The sequence below is a fragment of the Rattus norvegicus genome, chromosome 7, assembly GCF_021556685.1.
Source record: "Rattus norvegicus strain SHRSP/BbbUtx chromosome 7, alternate assembly SHRSP_T2T, whole genome shotgun sequence".
In the NCBI taxonomy this organism is placed as follows: domain Eukaryota; kingdom Metazoa; phylum Chordata; class Mammalia; order Rodentia; family Muridae; genus Rattus; species Rattus norvegicus.
In genome coordinates, this window is record NC_141540.1 from 8,649,732 (window position 1) to 8,669,837 (window position 20,106).

Below are 20,106 nucleotides of genomic sequence, written 5' to 3' on the forward strand. Positions count from 1 at the left end.
AATTTTGAAAGACCCCCGGAGAGGACCTTTCCCTCAGGAGGAGTCCCAAGTGCCCAATGACCGAGCCGAGTCCACTCGGATGCAATCAGCAAGAGGGTTTATTGGAAAACACAGGTACCTGCGGGCACACAGTCTCTTCAGAGGACTTGCGCGCCCAGCAGCTCCAGCATGGGGCTTTTATAGGGATTGGGGAAGCAGAAGCGGGCGTACAGAAGCAGATGCATAGTTACGGGGATTGGTGGATTCAAACGAGGTGCATAGACATGTTCACATATGATTGGCTATTTCACATGATGAGGTAATAAGGTATAGCTACACACATTGGCAGGTTTGGGGCGTCCTGGATGTCGGGGGCTGGGGGCTTATCTCTCCCTGCCAGGTGGCCTGTGAGACAGATCCGGTACTCCTGGTCTGTTCTGCATTCCTTTCCTTTTATGGTCTGTTAGTTCTAGCGGCAGGGCGGGGCTGCCTGGACTTGCTTTTCACAGTGTTTAGTCCTGAGTTGAAACATACTCTTTTAACTTCATATTTTTAAACCTTAAATCTGTATAATTTTCCTTTCAATTTCATTTCTTGAAAAATCAATCTAGAAGAATGAATCATCACATCAATGTGTATAAGTGAGAAAAAGAGAATACACTTGCTATAAGTCTCTATTTTCTATGATGTCTTCGTAGAAAAATTAAATGGAACATCTGCTTGATAATCAGTAATTAATTATGAGCAAGTTGATCAACATGTTTTGGAAATTAAACTTGCCTGGCCAATTCTTTTGGCAAAAAAGTCCACAAATTTGTCTTAATGAATAAGAATGAAACTATGGGGCTGGAGAGATGGCTCAGCGGTTAAGAGCGCCCGACCGCTCTTCCAGAGGTCATGAGTTCAATTCCCAGCAACCACATGGTGGCTCACAACCATCTGTAAAGAGATCTGATGCCCTCTTCTGGTGTATCTGAAGACAGCTATAGTGTACTTATATATAATAAATAAATAAATCTTTAAAAAAAAGAATGAAACTATGTAGGTGTACAGTCCACATTCTGCTCTTCATCTTAGTACACATATCAGGTGGAAATTCAGACTCAATTCACATATTTTCTTCTGGTTCCAAACTCAAACTCTTGTAAAGAATGATAAAGGAAGCTAACATCTGAGAGCTGCTGGGAGAATATTTAAGGAATTAATGTGAAGTTGCAACACTGCCTTGTACAGAGAAATGTTAAAAGAAATTGATAACAGTTATTAATCTTGTCTTGAAGATCTCTTTCTAGTAAACTTTACACTCATATTCACTGTTCTCAAATTCTTATTAAAATCAACTAAAGTCCTCAAGTTATGCCATCTTTTTATCTTCCAATGGCCTTTCCTAACAGTAGCCTCAATTTATCACTCCACTTTCATATTTTTTATAAATCATTTCATTGACTGTTAATTAGCAACAAAGGACTCATAAGAAAAGGACTCTCAAAAGCAGTGTCCCAGTATTTCCTCTGTTTTAAAACCCAGGTAGGAAAACCAAATAAATGTTTACCTGGTAATTACTTGCTCAGAAATGGATCTTTGACAATAAGCAAAGCAATATATAGACAGAATAGTTTGAATGTGTCTGTTGTATTTTGAAAAACAGAAACAGAAACAAAAATAAAACAAAACAAAAAAATATTTCAGACATGACAAGTCTTGTCTTCTGTCACTTCTCTACTCCGAGCTGGAGATAGGCTGTAATGAACAAGATATATTTGGCATTTTCTTGTTTAACAATCCTATATCATAATGGTCCTTTTAAAATTCATGGTCATTTGAATGTTTAGGCACTATCCATAATGTTCTTTCAGATCTTGCAGATGCTCTGTTGAGAAATGTTCTAACAGGGTAGTGTCAGCTTTTCTTTGGAAAAGTTTTAGGATAAAGTACATCTAGCTTAGTAACAGAAAATAAGAAACACATCTTGAATTAAGATCAATTTATTTTCCATGTGAAATAAGACCAGTACTCTAGGATTATCTGAAATAAACTAATATTCCCTAACAAATCACAGACCTTTGAAATAGAAATCCCCCATGCACTCATGTATTCGCTCATCCACCCTGACTTTTGGAAATAGAGCCCTAAATTTTGCTTTGCATAGAAGTCAAAAATATAAAACTGCTTCTTGACAATTAATGTTTATTTTTATTGATTATATACTTAGATGTACATCATTTACTATCTAGTAAAAGAAATATGCTATTTCAATACAGAATTAAGACTTAGACAATTATCAGTATTTGGAGTGTCAGAATTTTTTTCTTCCATTCCTTTCTCACCACTGCATATATTAGCCAAACTTACTAACCACTGAAATTTAACATTCAAGTATTAACAAATTAAATTAGTCTCTCTGTACTAGAACCAAGGTGACATGACACTCTGGAGAAATGTTTTGCTTTTCCTTTGTGATTTCATAAATGACTATTAATTTGTTTACTAAGGAACTGTATACTTACGCTCTTTTTTGATGCATAATTATACATGATAAAAATAACCAAGTGATAGTTATTCTCTTATTGATCTTAATAATACTCTAATTGTCTAGAATATTTAAATTCCCAAAGATGAAGCTCTCAGGAGAAATCAAAATAGAACTCCAGATAATAGGGCTAAAATTTTAATAGTCTGAAATTTACTTAATAACAATGCTTTAAATAATGCTTATTATGGTCTTCCTGGTTGCTGCCCCTGCAGAGAGCCTGTGGGCAGCACTCCACAAGCGAACTTGAGCCTCAGGACCACAGGTAAGACCAAATTTTCGGCTGCAAAAAAGCTGCCTGGTGAGCTTGGGACACACGGAAGCAGAATTCCTCTAGGACCGGGCACGTTCTGTGTTTACCAGAAGTCCCACACCCGCAAATCCCAGCACGCAGCAGCTCTCTGCTCCCAGACCCCGTGAGAGAGACCCAACAGCCTGGTCAGGTGGGCACTCCTGAGGCTGCAGAGCAGAAGAGACCACCAACACTGCTCACCCCTGCCCACATCCCTGGGCCAAGAGGAAAGTGTATAAGGCATCTGGGCTCCCGTGGGGGAGGGCCCAGGAGCAGCAGGACCCCTGCCTGAGACACCACCAGAACCTGAAGGAAACAGAATGGATAAACAGTTCTCTGCACCCAAATCCCGTGGGAGGGAGAGATAAAACTTCAGAGAGGCAGACAAGCCTGGGAAACCAGAAGAGACTGCTCTCTGCACACACATCTCGGACGCCAGAGGAAAAAGCCAAAGACCATCTGGAACCCTGGTGCACTGAAGCTCCGGAAGGGGTGGCACAGTCTTCCTGGTTGCTGCCGCTGCAGAGAGCCCGTGGGCAGCACCCCACGAGCGAACTTGAGCCTCGGGACCACAGGTAAGACCAAATTTTCTGCTGCAAGAAAGCTGCCTGGTGAACTCAAGACACAGGCCCACAGGAACATCTGAAGACCTGTAGAGAGGAAAAACTACATGCCCGAAAGCAGAACACTCTGTCCCCATAACTGACTGAAAGACAGGAAAACAGGTCTACAGCACTCCTGACACACAGGCTTATAGGACAGTCTAGCCACTGTCAGAAATAGCAGAACAAAGTAACACTAGAGATAATCTGATGGCGAGAGGCAAGCGCAGGAACCCAAGCAACAGAAACCAAGACTACATGGCACCATCGGAGCCCAATTCTCCCATCAAAACAAACATGGAATATCCAAACACACCAGAAAAGCAAGATCTAGTTTCAAAATCATTTTTGATCATGATGCTGGAGGACTTCAAGAAAGACATGAAGAACTCCCTTAGACAACAAGTAGAAGCCTACAGGGAGGAATCGCAAAAATGCCTGAAAGAATTCCAGGAAAACATAAATAAACTAGTAGAAGCCCATAGAGAGGAGACACAAAAATCCCTGAAAGAATTCCAGGAAAACACAATCAAACAGTTGAAGGAATTAAAAATGGAAATAGAAGCAATCAAGAAAGAACACATGGAAACAACCCTGGATATAGAAAACCAAAAGAAGAGACAAGGAGCTGTAGATACAAGCTTCACCAACAGAATACAAGAGATGGAAGAGAGAATCTCAGGAGCAGAAGATTCCATAGAAATCATTGACTCAATTGTCAAAGATAATGTAAAGCTGAAAAAGCTACTGGTCCAAAACATACAGGAAATCCAGGACTCAATGAGAAGATCAAACCTAAGGATAATAGGTATAGAAGAGAGTGAAGACCACTAGCTCAAAGGACCAGTAAATATCTTCAACAAAATCATAGAAGAAAACTTCCCTAACCTAAAAAGAGATACCCATAGACATACAAGAAGCCTACAGAACTCCAAATAGATTGGACCAGAAAAGAAACACCTCCCCTCACATAATTGTCAAAACACCAAATGCACAAAATAAAGAAAGAATATTAAAAGCAGCAAGGGAAAAAGGTCAAGTAACATATAAAGGCAAACCTATCAGAATCACACCAGACTTCTCGCCAGAAACTATGAAGGCCAGAAGATCCTGGACTGATGTCATACAGACCCTAAGAGAACACCAATGCCAGCCCAGGTTACTGTATCCAGCAAAACTCTCAATTAACATTGATGGAGAAACCAAGATATTCCATGACAAAACCAAATTTACACAATATCTTTCTACAAATCCAGCACTACAAAGGATAATAAATGGTAAAGCCCAACATAAGGAGGCAAGCTATACCCTAGAAGAAGCAAGAAACTAATCGTCTTGGCAACAAAACAAAGAGAATGAAAGCACACAAACATAACCACATCCAAATATGAATATAACGAGAAGCAATAATCACTATTCCTTAATATCTCTCAATATCAATGGCCTCAACTCCCCAATAAAAAGACATAGATTAACAAACTGGATACGCAACGAGGACCCTGCATTCTGCTGCCTACAGGAAACACACCTCAGAGACAAAGACAGACACTACCTCAGAGTGAAAGGCTGGAAACAACTTTCCAAGCAAATGGTCAGAAGAAGCAAGCTGGAGTAACCATTCTAATATCAAATAAAATCAATTTCCAACTAAAAGTCATCAAAAAAGATAAGGAAGGACACTTCATATTCATCAAAGGAAAAATCCACCAAGATGAACTCTCAATCCTAAATATCTATGCCCCAAATACAAGGGCACCTACATACGTAAAAGAAACCTTACTAAAGCTCAAAACACACATTGCACCTCACACAGTAATAGTGGGAGATTTCAACACCCCAGTCTCATCAATGGACAGATCATGGAAACAGAAATTAAACAGAGATGTAGACAGACTAAGAGAAGTCATGAGCCAAATGGACTTAACAGATATTTATAGAACATTCTATCCTAAAGCAAAAGGATATACCTTCTTCTCAGCTCCTCATGGTACTTTCTCCAAAATTGACCATATAATTGGTCAAAAACCGGGCCTCAACAGGTACAGAAACATAGAAATAATCCCATGCGTGCTATCGGACCACCACGGCCTAAAACTGGTCTTCAATAACAATAAGGGAAGAAAGCCCACATATACGTGGAAATTGAACAATGCTCTACTCAGTGATAACCTGGTCAAGGAAGAAATAAAGAAAGAAATTAAAAATTTTTTAGAATTTAATGAAAATGAAGGTACAACATACCCAAACTTATGGGACACAATGAAAGCTGTGCTAAGAGGAAAACTCATAGCGCTGAGTGCCTGCAGAAAGAAACAATAAAGAGCATATGTCAGCAGCTTGACAGCAAACCTAAAAGCTCTAGAACAAAAAGAAGCAAATACACCAAGGAGGAGTAGAAGGCAGGAAATAATCAAACTCAGAGCTGAAATCAACCAAGTAGAAACAAAAAGGACCATAGAAAGAATAAACAGAACCAAAAGTTGGTTCTTTGAGAAAATCAACAAGATAGATAAACCCTTAGCCAGACTAACGAGAGGACACAGAAAGTGCGTCCAAATTAACAAAATCAGAAATCAAAAGGGAGACATAACTACAGATTCAGAGGAAATTCAAAAAATCATCAGATCTTACTATAAAAACCTATATTCAACAAAACTTGAAAATCTTCAGGAAATGGACAATTTCCTAGACAGATACCAGGTATCGAGTTAAATCAGGAACAGATAAACCAGTTAAACAACCCCATAACTCCTAAGAAAATAGAAGCAGTCATTAAAGGTCTCCCAACCAAAAAGAGCCCAGAACCAGACAGGTTTAGTGCAGAATTCTATCAAACCTTCATAGAAGACCTCGTACCAATATTATCCAAACTATTCCACAAAATTGAAACAGATGGAGCACTACCGAATTCCTCCTATGAAACCACAATTACTTTTATACCTAAACCACACAAAGACACAACAAAGAAAGAGAACTTCAGACCAATTTCCCTTATGAATATCGACGCAAAAATGCTCAATAAAATTCTGGCAAACAGAATTCAAGAGCACATCAAAACCATCATCCACCATGATCAAGTAGGCTTCATCCCAGGCATGCAGGGATGGTTTAATATACAGAAAAACATCAATGTGATCCATTATATAAACAAACTGAAAGAACAGAACCACATGATCATTTCATTAGACGCTGAGAAAGCATTTGACAAAATTCAACACCCCTTCATCATAAAAGTCCTGGAAAGAATAGGAATTCAAGGCCCATACCTAAACATAGTAAAAGCCATATACAGCAAACCAGTTGCTAACATTAAACTAAATGGACAGAAACTTGAAGCAATCCCACTAAAATCAGGGACTAGACAAGGCTGCCCAGTCTCTCCCTACTTATTCAATATAGTTCTTGAAGTTCTAGCCAGAGCAATCAGACAACAAAAGAAGATCAAGGGGATACAGATCGGAAAAGAAGAGGTCAAAATATCACTATTTGCAGATGACATGATAGTATATTTAAGTGATCACAAAAGTTCCACCAGAGAACTACTAAAGCTGATAAACAACTTCAGCAAAGTGGCTGGGTATAAAATTAACTCAAATAAATCAGTTGCCTTCCTCTATACAAAAGAGAAACAAGCCGAGAAAGAAATTAGGGAAACGACACCCTTCATAATAGACCCAAATAATATAAAGTACCTCGGTGTGACTTTAACCAAGCAAGTAAAAGATCTGTACAATAAGAACTTCAAGACACTGAGGAAAGAAATTGAAGAAGACCTCAGAAGATGGAAAGATCTCCCATGCTCATGGATTGGCAGGATTAATATAGTAAAAATGGCCATTTTCCAAAAGCAATCTACAGATTCAATGCAACCCCCATCAAAACACCAATCCAATTCTTCAAAGAGTTAGACAGAACAATTTGCAAATTCATCTGGAATAACAAAAAACCCAGGATAGCTAAAGCTATCCTCAACAATAAAAGGACTTCAGGGGGAATCACTATCCCTGAACTCAAGCAGTATTACAGAGCAATAGTGATAAAAACTGCATGGTATTGGTACAGAGACAGACAGATAGACCAATGGAATAGAATTGAAGACCCAGAAATGAACCCACACACCTATGGTCACTTGATTTTTGACAAAGGAGCCAAAACCATCCAATGGAAAAAAGATAGCATTTTCAGCAAATGGTGCTGGTTCAACTGGAGGGCAACATGTAGAAGAATGCAGATCGATCCATCCTTATCACCCTGTACAAAGCTTAAGTCCAAGTGGATTAAGGACCTCCACATCAAACCAGACACACTCAAACTAATAGAAGAAAAACTAGGGAAGCATCTGGAACACATGGGCACTGGAAAAAATTTCCTGAACAAAACACCAATGGCTTATGCTCTAAGATCAAGAATCGACAAATGGGATCTCATGAAACTGCACAGCTTCCGTAAGGCAAAGGACACTGTGGTTAGGACAAAACAGCAACCAACAGATTGGGAAAAGATCTTTACCAATCCTACAACAGATAGAGGCCTTATATCCAAAATATACAAAGAACTCAAGAAGTTAGACCGCAGGGAAACAAATAACCCTATTAAAGAATGGGGTTCAGAGCTAAACAAATAATTCACAGCTGAGGAATGCCGAATGGCTGAGAAACACCTAAAGAAATGTTCAACATCTTTAGTCATATGGGAAATGCAAATCAAAACAACCCTGAGATTTCACCTCACACCAGTGAGAATGGCTAAGATCAAAAACTCAGGTGACAGCAGATGCTGGCGAGGATGTGGAGAAAGAGGAACACTCCTCCATTTTTGGTGGGATTGCAGACTGGTAAATCCATTCTGGAAATCAGTCTGGAGGTTCCTCAGAAAATTGGACATTGAACTGCCTGAGGATCCAGCTATACCTCTCTTGGGCATATACCCAAAAGATTCCTCAACATACAAAAGAGACACGTGCTCCACTATGTTCATCGCAGCCTTATTTATAATAGCCAGAAAATGGAAAGAACCCAGATGCCCTTCAACAGAGGAATGGATACAGAACATGTGGTACATCTACACAATGGAATATTACTCATCTATCAAAAACAAAGAGTTTATGAAATTCGTAGGCAAATGGTTGGAACTGGAAAATATCATCCTGAGTGAGCTAACCCATTCACAGAAAGACATACATGGTATGCCCTCATTGATAAGTGGCTATTAGCCCAAATGCTTGAATTACCCTAGATCCCTAGAACAAACGAAACTCAAGATGGATGATCAAAATGTGAATGATTCACTCCTTCTTTAAATGAGGAAAAAGAATACCCTTGGCAGGGAAGGGAGAGGCAAAGATTAAAACAGAGACTGAAGGAACACCCATTCAGAGCCTGCCCCACATCTGGCCCATACATATACAGCCACCCAATTAGACAAGATGGATGAAGCAAAGAAGTGCAGACTGACAGGAGCCGGATGTAGATCGCTCCTGAGAGACACAGCCAGAATACAGCAAATACAGAGGCGAATGCCAGCAGCAAACCACTGAACTGAGAATAGGTCCCCCGTTGAAGGAATCAGAGAAAGGACTGGAAGATCTTGAAGGGGCTCCAGACCCCAAAAGTACAACAATGTCAAGCAACTAGAGCTTCCAGGGACTGAGCCACTACCTAAAGACTGACCCTAGACTCTGACCCCATAGGTAGCAATGAATATCCTAGTAAGAGCACCAGTGTAAGGGGAAGCCCTGGGTCCTGCTAAGACTGAACCCCCTGTGAACTAGACTATGGGGGGAGGGCGGCAATGGGGGGAGGGTTGGGAGGGGAACACCCATAAGGAAGGGGAGGGGGGAGGGGGATGTTTGCCCGGAAACCGGGAAAGGGAATAACACTTGAAATGTATATAAGAAATACTCAAGTTAATAAAAAAAAAAAGAAATGTAAGTAAGAAATACCCAAGTTAATAAAGACGAAAAAAAAAAGAAAAAAATGCTTATTATACTAAATGAATGAAGATATTCTTCTTTGTTTTAAAAGAATTACCTAAAATTCAGTAAAATAAAATGCAGTACAAAATCCAGTCTCATTTAAATAATATACATGTTTGAAAGTATGTAAATCTGAATAAATATTTTAAGTGATCGTCAACTACTATCTAAGAACTACATATACCATGAGATATCTCTTCAAAGGTAATAAAAATATCTAACTACAAAAATAAAATTAGGTAATTCATAACTAGCATATAAGGTTCATGACAAACAAGCTTTTTACATGCTTCAGGAAGAACTATGACATGGCTCAGAAATTCAAATTGACACACTAAAGAATAGACCATTGAAAATGAAATGGATGAACATCTGTCTCTTATTGTCTCTTATTCACTAGAGTTTGTGCAGTTTCAGTGTTTGCATCTACTTCAAGCAAAAGCTTCTCAGAGTTGGCTTACTACATGGATTACGGGAATAAAAGGCTATTATTGTTATAAAAGAACCCTAAAATAGAGTCATTATAATTTAACAGCTGAAGAGTGATAGATTCTCCTGCATGAACTATGTCCTGTCTAAGCATAAGGCTGATACTGACATAACAAATATTTTAACTCATAGTCTTAAAGGGGTTATTCCATGGGCACTTTGTCAAAGGGAATAATAGCAGAAGTATAGGACAGAGGAACAAACACTGTGTAAAGCCAAGACAGAAAAATCACCGGTGCTTGCTACCATTACATGCAGTTCAAAATGACATTTCAGGGAAACAAGAAATATAGTGATAGAGTAAAACACCCAGCATTCTCTTCTGGCTTATATATACTCACACAGGCACACATTCCTGTACATTCATGTCTACATATAACACCCACATACTACACCATACGCACACATACTACACATACACACACATATAGCATGTACCACACACAAACAGATATCTACATACCACAAGATATACCTAATGATATCCATACAGTGACCTATTACCTGCATTAGATACCTATCTTCTAATGATTAGACTTTCTTCACCAATGGGCCACATTCTGGGTACACTAGCCTTAGCACATGAATCTATGAGAAATATTTTATATTCAAACAATAACAGTTTAAAAATGAATATAATGTAGTCACACCTGCCACAATTTAGTAATTTCTTACAGAGGTAAATGTTCACTGTATGCAAGATAAACATCCCATTCCTCATTATTTGCCAAATGTTTACATCTATACATAAATGTCTCCATAGGAATTAGAAGACAATTGATTCATTGGTGTCAAAATACATAATGAATACATATTTTGTTTAATAAATGAATTGATAGGCTTATGTGGTATATCCCTATATTACTATCACCGTCAAAAATGAGGTTGGTGAGTTCTAGAGAAAGATGCACATAGTTGAACTCTGGCATTCATACTTATGGTTGTCTACTAACCAGACAACACAGAGAGAGAGAGAGAGAGAGAGAGAGAGAGAGAGAGAGAGAGAGAGAGAGAGAGAAAGAGAGAGAGAGAGAGAAAGAGAGAAACAGACAGACAGAGAGAGACAGACTGAGAAAGAGAGAGACAGACAGAGACAGAAACAGAGATCCTTAACATGAAATTCGTGAAAGATTAGTGCTTCACTCCTTCTTTAAATGAGGAAAAAGAATACCCTTGGCAGGGAAGGGAGAGGCAAAGATTAAAACAGAGACTGAAGGAACACCCATTCAGAGCCTGCCCCACATGTGGCCCATACATATACAGCCACCCAATTAGACAAGATGGATGAAGCAAAGAAGTGCAGACCGACAGGAGCCGGATGTAGATCGCTCCTGAGAGACACAGCCAGAATACAGCAAATATAGAGGTGAATGCCAGCAGCAAACCACTGAACTGAGAATAGGTCCCCTATTGAAGGAATCAGAGAAAGAACTGGAAGAGCTTGAAGGGGCTCGAGACCCCAAAAGTACAACAATGCCAAGCAACCAGAGCTTCCAGGGACTAAGCCACTACCTAAAGACTATACATGGACTGACCCTGGACTCTGACCCCATATGTAGCAATGAATATCCTAGTAAGAGCACCAGTGGAAGGGGAAGCCCTGGGTCCTGCTAAGACTGAACCCCCAGTGAACTAGTCTATGGGGGGAGGGCGGCAATGGGGGGAGGGTTGGGAGGGGAACACCCATAAGGAAGGGGAGGGGGGAGGGGGATGTTTGCCCAGAAACCGGGAAAGGGAATAACACTCGAAATGTATATAAGAAATACTCAAGTTAATAAAAAAAAAAAAAGATTAGTCCTACATGACGATACGTATAGAAACGTGATATATTTTAGATGAATTATATAATTAAATCCTCAACATGCATAGTAGTATTAGTTAGCTATTTCCTTTGAAGACAAAAAGTAATAAAGAAATATAAAGGTAAGTAATAAGCATTAGGTCATATAGGTTGACTAAGTGACAAAAATCAAAGCTAAAATCAAGGAATAATACAAACATAGAATCTTTAATTTCATTTTGGTTTAAATGTGTTTTTAATGAATTATAGGTATACATTTCCATGAAGAGATGTTTATTTTATATACTTGTGTGCCAGTTAACATAAGAACATAAGACAGTTAACATAAAAATGATGGTTCTAAGTAGGACGGTGAACTATTCTCCCACTTGCTAATATATATTGATAGCTTACAACTATAATGGTTTTTTGGTATGTGTAATAAATTAACGGTGCTATTTTAAGATTTGAAATATTAATAACTAAGTTGATCTATTTACTAGCAAAATGAAAAAATATGCAGAATCATGCATGAATTATAATGTCAGCAGGTGGACAAATCTTTTTATCAGATAAATGAACCAAAAGTAAGAGCGGCCAGTGGATCTAGTGGTAAGCTGCTCCTCAACTCATCTTCCTTGGTACTAGTGAAGAGAAAATGAAGTGAGAGACTCAAAACAAATATATTGAAAATGTAAGGTTCTATTCCAGAACTTGCATATATCCTTTCAGTGAAAACTGAAATCAGTCTGGTATATCTTTGGGTGGAAAGTTGAACATAAACAAACTTTTCCTGTTTGAGAAGGTCCTATGACACTCCTGTGACAGAAACTTCATTCTTCAATGCATAGGTATTAAGAGGTAGGACTGAAAAATGGGCTTGGATCATTGAAGTGAATTAATCAATTTTTCATATGAGAGGGTAAATTCTCACAACTTTATCCCTCTACTTGAGCTCCTTTCCTCTTGATCTCTGCCACTAGCTAAAGAACAGTTAGACTTGTTATGGGACCACTAGATTTGGGATGGGCCTACTGTTCTTTAGAAACATCAGCTTAAGTAAAATCAGTTGCTTTATAAATTACTCGATCTTGAGTAAAGGTACATATAGGAGCCCAATTTTACTTAAGTTTCATAAAAATAATAGTTTTTATTTAATTTGTTTTTTCAAATGCCTGAACACTTATTAGGATAATGTGCTTTGGGGTTGTTGGAGGAATTGTTTATAGTAATCTTTGAAGGAGCAACATTTAAACACATATTTGGCTGTAGGGAAGACATTCTTAACATAAAATCTCATATTTTCTTGGGAAATGTTAATGTTGATCTCAAATTCTCAGGAGAGTATCTATTCCCTCTTGACCATTTCACTTGGGCAACAGGATCAGGAAAACTCTCAAAGACCGTGAATAATTCATTTTGTGGCCATGTCAGAAATGAGTAGGAAATGACTTAAACTATATGAGTAAGTAACTATAATTATGAAATAAATTAGGCAATGAAGATTACCCTTACAGTGAGAGAAACAAGCCATAGTCTCTCGTTTAGTTACATGGATTCAGCGAGGAGAATAGGGACTGTGCTCAAGTCAGCATTATGGTAAGATACTTAAATATGAAGAATCAGATCATCTTGTTCAAGTGTGACTTGACATATACTCCTTTAAGGAATATTATTATGTGTCAAGTATCTGTATTTTAAATTTTTTTGATGAACTTGTTTTAAATTTAAACAGATGAAAATAAGTAATGTTGGCCAAATTAAAATACAACAATTCCTGCTATGTCTATTGTAATTTGTATTTTTTAAGCTTCATATTTTTATTCAACATTTTGAATCTTACACAAGAATAGATTAGACTATGGACTAATGATAATTTAAAATAAAAGACTTTTTTATATTAACTTGATACTCATTATTACTAATATAGTTAGATAAAGTTTCATTCATACATTCAATTTCTAGTGCAAATTTGATTTTGACACAGTATGTCCAGAAACAGTTGATCAATGTAACTGTAGAAGTTCAACTAAAATATGCTTTTACATGTTTTATTTCTTGTTTTGTATTTCAGCTGTTGTTGGTGTCAAGAGGCTATTTGTGTAAGTCTGGAAACTCTGTAAGTGATATCTTCACAAGTATCTGAATGTAAAAGGAATGTCCTACAGACATAACATTTCCTTTCTCTCGTTATTGTAGATGCATCAACTCTATTTCTTGTCCCATGACTGAGTCACATATCTTCTGTTTAGGCATTCCTGGAGTATCTTTTCTTAATCTTACACCTACAATAAAGTCTATAACATTTTCCTTAAAACATGACTGATATTATCATAAGGTAGGTTAATTTCTTCTCAAATACATATTTTATTTTTATATTAGTATTAAAATATTTCATTTTTAGTATTAATGCATATTTTAGAGATGGTAAGTGATCGTCTTGATAGACTTAGAAAGTAAGTATTGTCAGATATTGTCATGATCCATTGAAAAATTAACTTATTTACATGTTTGATCATGAAGACTCCCCAAGAAAATTGTCTGTAGAACAATTATTACTTTTAATTCTCAACTTCAGTATATTTTCTGTGAATAAACTAAGCAATTAAATTTCTTCCATGGATGGTAAATTTTACATTTTATAATAAAATAAAACAAAATATAAAAATTTGAAACAAGGGGCTGGGGATTTAGCTCAGTGGTAGAGCGCTTACCTAGGAAGCACAAGGCCCTGGGTTCGGTCCCCAGCTCCGAAAAAAAGAACCAAAAAAAAAAAAAAATTGAAACAAATAATAATATATTGGGATTGAACAAAATAAACAGAAGGAAATATGACCAAGAGGTTGTACAAGGATCAGAGACCCCATTGTTCCTATATTCAGGAATTCTTTAAAAAAACACTGCAGTTAAAGTCATAATATATATATATATATATACATATATATGTATATATATGTATATATATATATATATGATAACCTCGTACATACACATTCAGGTCATAAGCTTGCTATTTGAGTCTCTGTGAGTAACTGTACATATTGATTTAAAGAACCTTCTTCTGGTTTCTCCTTTTCCTCTGGCCCTTATACTTTTTATCACTACCTTCTTGATGTTCCTTTAGCTCTGCCAGGATCATTTTAACGCAGACATCTCATTTAGGTCTGATTGTTCAAAGGTCTCACACTCTGTCCATAAAGTCTGGCTCTAAGTCTCTGTGTTTGTTCCCATCTGTTGCAGGAGGAAGTTTTTCTGATGTTGGCTGAGGAAGGCATTAACCTGTTTGCCTGGCCAGTCACAATTTTGTTTCTTAATATCACCGTCAAGGTATACTACATAGTTATCTACTTGTCAATATGCCCTCTGGAGGTATGTGCACACTCTTTCCGTGAGAAGCATCAGACTTGGGACTTTGTACAGGCTAATGTAGGACTGCAATACTGACCTATGCCCTTGGTTCCTCAACCTCTTTTTATTTGAATGGTGGTCAGAGATTTATACGTTTTTTAAAACTTATGTTGTCCTACTCAGTGATTTTGAAACTCAGCTCCTGCTTTTAAGATCACACATATATTAAAATCACTGGTTGTCAAAATATTTACTCTAAGAAGGAAAATGTTAAAGAACTAGCAACTGGTGGAGAAATTTTCCATGTTTCTCTTACTTAATAATTCAGATTCACTAAGATTTTCCTTTAAGCTCATGATTCATCTATAAAAATCTTTATATCAATACATTTCCATATGGCTTTGTCTTTATATCCTCTGCCTCTAAAATAAAATTAATCCCATATTTCTATGTTTACATTTTTGGTGGTTTTTCACCCTGATATTGATTTATAACACTTGTTGTGTTATCAATACTTCCACACCAGAAGAAAACCACAATAGTTTATTTTTCACAGTGGATTTACCAGACTATTTCTAATGACTTTGTATTAGAATGGAGAGTGCTTAGAATAAAGGATAATAATGAAAATTGAAGCAGTTGAAATATATTGAAAGTGCAAGGAAATCAATTCCTAGGCTTCATTTAGACGTCTGATATAAGACAACAGTCATGGAAGTATTGATATGATTTGTATTCTACAAAATTGGTTACAGTAATGATAGTATTTTATGTTAAGATATAAAGATGGTGTGTGTGTGTGTGTGTGTGTGTGTGTGTGTGTGTGTGTGTGTGTGTGTGTTTATGTGTAGGGGATAAGAAAGGAAGAGAGGGGGAGAGCTGAAAATACACACTAATGCATTTCAAGTGAATTTGAATTTATATACAAACTTTTAATATTTTATTCAAATAAATTAACAAAACAAAATAACATCTCAATTTTAAGGTTTAAGCATGGAAACAAGTATTTCTCAGTTCCTTTAATTTCACCATGTGAATTCATATAAGAGATAAACAAATAATATCATAAGTTATCCAAAATTGGTATTGTAAATTAATAACTTTAACTATGCCTATGAAACTATATAAACTATTTTCCAGTATAGCCCTAGTTAGAGATGTTGCTGTGTCTGAAAATGGGCTCTTGCAATTTTTATGGTTTTTCAACATGACCTATCACTAGTACAGTTCTGTAGTAATAACCTCTTCCCCACCACCTCTCTCTTCCATTAGACCGTCTAACAGTCAGAAAATCACAATGAAGAACCACACAAGGGTGACATTTTTCATCATAGCAGATTTGACTGATGACCCACAGTGGAAAGCTGTGTTATTTATCTTCCTGCTTCTTACCTATCTGCTCAGCATCACTGGCAATCTGACCATCATCACACTCACCCTGGTGGATGCTCACCTGAAGACAACCATGTATTTTTTCCTTCGGAATTTTTCCTTCTTAGAGATTTCCTACACTACTACATGCATACCCAAATTGCTTGTTATTATGGCAACTGGAGACAAAAACCATTTCTTATGGTAATTATTTCACTCAAGTGTTTTTTGCTTTTCCTGTTTGGAGCATCAGAATTTTATTTACTGGCTACCATGTCCTATGACAGATATGTAGCCATCTGCAAGCCCCTGCATTACATGACCATCATGAACAATAAAGTCTGTGTGCAGCTGATCCTAAGTTGTTGGCTTGCTGGTTTTTTTTGTCATCTTTCCACCACTTGTGTTAGGCTTGAATCTTGACTTCTGTGCTTCCAACATTGTTGATCATTTCTACTGTGACACCACTCCACTCCTGCAGCTTTCCTGCATGGACACACAGTTCCTGGAGACAATGGGATTTGTCTCAGCTCTGGTGACACTCTTACTCACATTGGTAATGGTGATCATATCCTACACCTACATTGCTATGATGATTCTAAAAATCCCTTCAACCAGCCAGAGGAAGAAGGCTTTCTCTACATGCTCGTCTCACATGATTGTGATAACCCTCTCATATGGCAGCTGCATCTTCATGTATCTGAAACCATCAGTCAAGCAGAGGGTATCTATTTCCAAGGGAATTTCTGTGCTCAATACCTCAGTGGATCCACTTCTGAATCCTTTTATCTATACCTTGAGGAATCAGCAAGTGAAAAATGCATTCATTAATACAGCACACAGGATTGCATCTTTCTCAAAGAAATGACTGTTTTATTTAATTATATGAAGGAAATGAAGAAAGGAGATTAATATAATAGTAGTAGAGTTTTGAAGAGGATTTACCCATTTTGACTTTTGTACTTCTTTTCACAAAATATTATTTCAAGCTACCTTTTCAGTGAAAAACTTTAATGAAAATAAGAATTTTTTCTATTTTCTAAGAGATATTTAAATTACCTATGCTTTTAATTATATAAAGGAAGTTAAATATACATTTTCAATGTCTTTTTAGTCTTTTAGAATCCAGGTTATAACTTGCAGCATGGTACAATACTAGAATGCCTTCACAGCATGCAGAATGCAAGCAAAATTCAGTTTTAAGTTCTAGTTAAAATTAAAAAATATGGTCGGGGTTGGGGATTTAGCTCAATGGTAGAGCGGTTGCCTAGCAAGCGCAAGGCCCTGGGTTTGGTCCCCAGCTCCAAAAAAAAAAATATGGTCTTATATCAAATTATATTTGAACTGAATTATAATGCAAAAGTCATTATATGTTCATATAATTGTTACCATGAACTAACAAGATGAAATAATATTAACTTTGATTTTATCAGTTTTATGTGTTTTTTACATAAATTACAAGAATATTATTCTAGGTTTTTCCATCACTTTTGATGCTCATGTATAGACAAAGTTCTGAGAAGTTGTCAAACATTCCATGGAAAATAATCACTCATTTTCTTTCTTTTTTTTTTCTTTTCTTTTTTTCGGAGCTGGGGACCAAAATCCAGAATCTTGTGCTTGCTAGGCAAGCGCTCTATCACTGAGCTAAATTCCCAACCACCAATCACTCATTTTCTTGCTTTTGATCTATTTTTCTTTCATTATTATGATTTTACTCATTCACTCTACAACTTGCTCACTGCTCCCTCCTGGTCACCTGGTCATCACTCTTACAATCTGTCTCACATCCCTCTTCCTGTTCTCCTCTGAGCAGGTGGGGAAACTCTCAGTATTCCTTTACCCTGGCCCATCACTCATTTTCTTTATGGGTGAAGATCCTTTTATATTTTACAAGTATATTTTTATCTTTTTAATTTTGATTTTACGTACAGGACCGGAAACACTTTTATTACATGAGTAATGAATGATGGTTTACTTGCCTTTCTGGACTTTGATTTTCAGCAGAAAGAACTCGAGCTCCTTGCCTCCAAGCACATGACCATCTGTTCTGTCACTCTAGCCTGGTCTTGATACAGTACAGATAAGTTTGTCCTGCTCGAACTGCTCCTCCAGAAGACTGCTGATTTTGGCATTCTTTTTCCTTTTGACATATTTCGTTTGAATTTTCTTTGACCATTTTTTGTTGGTTTGATTGTTTGTTTGTTTGTTTAAAATCTCTTTCACCTCAAAAGTCAGCTTTTCTCTCTTACTGTGGCCCAGAGGCAATGCATAGTGGGACTATTGGTATAGTGTACTGTCTATAAGCACAATGAAGTTCTTCACCATGGTCTTGGTTCAGACAAGCTCATTATTGGATACATTGTAGACAACATCAATGATCCTTGATTTGCAAGTACAACACTCAAAGCCCCAGGATAATTTCCCCACATTCAACCTCAGGAAATGTACTTCTTATTGCCTCCTCGAACATGGATGGTGTGTAGGCAGTGAGGGTCAATCTTAGGATTGGCAGCAGGCCAAGCTAGTTCACACTTTTGCTTCTTGTGGTGGGGTTTCTCTTACCCTGTTTTTACTGTGCTTGTGCCAGTCGTCCCTAGAGATGTTCATCACTTGGCGCTGCCTCAAAAGAGCAGATTTTTATCTTTTTAAGAAGAAATATGTTAAGCATGTTTGTGTACCATGAAGTAGCAATTAAATAACTGTGAGTATATATTTGTATGTGTGTGTGTGATGTATGTATGTGTATATGCATGCGTTTATGTGCATTTTTGTTTTATGAAAACTTCCAAATACTCTTTGTTTGATGCAAGATATCCTTCATCCTATCTGGAAAGTATTTTTGGTTGTTTACTAAATACGAACAATGCTTAGGCAGCCTAGTATGAGAACACATGTGTGTAGCTAATGACATTTCTGGATGACAGGATGACAGAGTCTTACAGCAAACCCTTTTTCATCTGACTCTTACAAACATCACTCTCTTCTGCAAGAAACCTTGAGGCTTAGACACTGCAGTTCTGCTACAGATGTATCTAATGGGACTCAGCACTAAATTTCCCAATTTTCCTCCACTACACTTTTCTTTAAATATTTCTGCATATTGAAATTCTGTTCTCTTAAAAAAAAGATCAAATATAATGATCTGTAAATGTATAGACAAATATTTGTAAGTCTGACCAACAAGACTAACTGAACATGACCGGAATAAGGAAAATACCACTAGACATGCTAACAATGAGGTGAAAATGTTCATGTTGCATCACCAGTGAACAAAAAACTGCAACAACTAAGTAACATTGAGGTATAGAGTAATGATCTTCCATGAGGAAAGTCACACCAATTTGTTAGCCAATTCCAAATGATCAGCCCTGAAAAATATTATGTACTATATTCCTTAAGGAATACATGTATTAATGTGTCTATATATTATATTTATATATGAATATGTATATGATGTATATGAATATGTTGTATATATAAAGACTTAGAGGTCATAACTTAAAAAACAAAACAGGTATTTGGAAATGTATGGGAGGAGAAAAGAGAAATTATAATTGATGTGATTATATTATAGTTTCCAACAAATTTTAAACATAAAAAGATAATGATAACTGTATGCATTTATTAGTTTAATCCATTTTAAATAAAAAGAATTATAACACTCGCCCCTTTTCTTTCTTCCCTGTAAATCCTCCCATTTCTTTTTTCATTCTCAAATTTATAGACTGTTTATTTTAT

At 36.9% G+C, this 20,106-nt stretch overlaps 2 pseudogenes; one reads left to right on the forward strand and one right to left on the reverse strand.

Moving 5' to 3' along the window:
- The first annotated feature begins 16,291 nt into the window (after nt 1-16,291).
- Nucleotides 16,292-17,233, forward strand: Or6c74l-ps1 (olfactory receptor family 6 subfamily C member 74 like, pseudogene 1; annotated as a pseudogene).
- Nucleotides 17,234-18,339: 1,106 nt separating this feature from the next.
- On the reverse strand, nt 18,340-18,975 carry LOC148004425 (small ribosomal subunit protein eS8 pseudogene; annotated as a pseudogene).
- Between the last annotated feature and the right edge of the window lie 1,131 nt (nt 18,976-20,106).